A 2706-nucleotide genomic window follows, 5' to 3' on the forward strand; every position below is an offset into this window, starting at 1 on the left:
ATGTTAATCTTGAGTACCTATAGTAGTATTGCATCCTTAATATCTCCAAAAAGTCTTTAGTTTTATCATATTTATAAAAGAAAGATACAGCTTTACGATTCTCTCCAAAAACAGCCGAGCTCCTGGAGGCATGCCGTGGGCGGAGCTAAAGAGTGACGAGCACTTAAGTTAAAAAAAAAAAAAGTTATTTTGGTAACACTTTCTATGAAGCCCATATTTATAATACATTATAAGGGTATTCTTAGTATTATAAATACGGGCTTCATAGAAAGTGTTATCGTTATTTTTCCTTACAACCAAAAACACACTTCTTTGGAGATATCCTTCCCGAGCGAGTCCTGTGCAGCACTGCCGAATGAAGCGCATTGATGGGCACGCTCTGGTCGATGCGTGCGCCTGCGTGTTCTTCCCGGGAGAAGTGCCCATATAAGGAGTTCCACCCTTCATTACGTCATGAAGAGGCACAATCGAAAAAAACTTTCCGAAACTTGTAAGAAACCCTGAAGTGTGTATTTGGCACAGAAATACTCTGTTATACGTGTAACTTTGGCCATGTTTAGCATGAGAATCCAACTCTTTAACAGTGTAAATAACTCAACATGCATGAAATTGCAATAGACCACTCTTTAAGTAACACTACACTATTCTCATAAGGATGAATTGATTTTGTCACTAGGTCATTACTATAGCCTTGTCACCATTTGTCAGTGGAGATGCTATGCTGTGGAGATGTTGGCTTATTTTAGACAGGCTAGAATTGATATAATGCATGTAATATGGTGTGATCTATAGTTATCTTATTATATATAATGATTTGTTGCACAATATGACCATTTCAGGGTTTTGGATATCAGAAATCAAATTCATACACAAAACAAAAACATTACTGATAGAAAAGTTAATTAGTTGTGTGAGTTGGAAATAGTATGAGTAACCAAATGATTTTGAGTCTTGTCTGCTATTATTCCCTAACCTAACACAAATGCTTCTTCTGGGACAATAATGGGGGACAATCATCATTAATGAGTGCAGTTGTGAAGCTAGGAAAACAATTGGTCTTGCCTTTGGGACAGGGGGAGGAAGCTAGTGGTGCGGAACTAGGAGTGCAAGCATTGTGAATGAAACCTTTTGTTTTTGAACACAAGCTTTTGTCTTTTCAATGAATAGCCCATTGTGGGAAACTATATTGCTTTTCCTTTTTTAAATTGACACTACTAAAATATTGTTGTTTTTTTCTTTTTCATTTATTATTATAATTTTTGGGGGAGATTATTTTCTGTGAAATATTGCCAGTGATTATGTTGGATTGAGGGAAAACAGAAGATGGAGAAAATCCAACATAGTCATAATGTGTTTTTTTTTTTTTGTGGTTTGTGTTTGATTCTCTCAGGGTTTGTTTATTTCTGTGCAGACTGGAAGCTGTATAGCTTTCCTGTACATGTTTTTTTAAATTGTATTTTACAGTTTAATTTCCATTTCTATGCAGTGATCATGTGTGCAGTAACCTCATTTCTTTTTCTTTCTTTCTTTCTTTTTCTTTTTTTTGGTAATGGAATGGTGTGGAACCTGTTTGGTTTATTCAGCACAAGCATCTCAAAAATCACTGACAACACAAAATGCCATTTGTATGTTTGGCACTATCCTGTTATTCCACTTTCTCCAACGTGCCCTGGCAAGGTTGTGAGAGGATTAGTGAAATTGTTTGAGACAAAATGTATATTAAATACTATGCATGCATGTCAGAAATTGCCTTCATCATGGTTTATGGGCCTCTGATGTGCATGCTTTGGTGTGGTCAAATCTTTTTCATACTTAAAAGTTCATTACAGTCACCACATCAGTCTGTTTTTCAGAAGGAAAAGCCTTTAACATCTGCCAATGTAAAGTTCTGTGTGGACTGGCCCTCCCTTCCCTTCCTTCCTTTGTGTGGTCGCTGAAAACCAACTATATCAGTTTAGACTGGCTCTCTGTGAAAAAAGCACTGCATACTCTGATAGGCTAATGGAAAATGTGGGTGTGCAGTACATACATTTTTTTTTTTTGGTCTTTTTTTTGGTCAGTACATACATTTTTTTTTTTGTCATGATGACTGATATACAATTAAATCTTGATTATATTTTACAGCGTAACTTGGTTAGCATTAACTTGATGAGAAAGGGACATTTTACCCAAAGATGATTATTGATTATGATTATTTTCCTTCCCTCATGTTTCAAACCTGCATGACTTTCTTTCTTCTGTTGAACAAAGAAGTTGATGTTTTTGTAGAATGTTGGTAATCAAACAGTTTTGGTGACCTTTGACTTCCATTGGATGGAGAAAGTCTAGGGCTGTGTATCACCAGCAAAGTCACGATACGATACGTATCACGATACAGAGGATACGATACGTATCACGATACGGGACTGCACTGAATTTCACCTCAGCAGAATTTAGTAAAACAGCTGTTTATTAAACACTGCTTACTATAGTGCCATTTCTAACTATTGGCAGAGCAGGCAGCTGACCTCTGCATTATGAAGGGCCTCCATAACTGTACCACACAGGGTTGCCAGGTTGACAAAGATAAGTAGCACAATTAGCAGATATTTCCGTATTGCGCAAGTGTGAAGCTCTGTTTTGGGGATTACGTCTCTTTATATCAGGCAACCCAGTTGTGTTCCTCTGCGGCCAGATTAAACCTTGTTGTAGCCTATATATTATGCT

Source organism: Sinocyclocheilus rhinocerous, unplaced genomic scaffold (assembly GCF_001515625.1).
Source record: "Sinocyclocheilus rhinocerous isolate Xijiao unplaced genomic scaffold, SAMN03320098_v1.1 scaffold4684, whole genome shotgun sequence".
In the NCBI taxonomy this organism is placed as follows: domain Eukaryota; kingdom Metazoa; phylum Chordata; class Actinopteri; order Cypriniformes; family Cyprinidae; genus Sinocyclocheilus; species Sinocyclocheilus rhinocerous.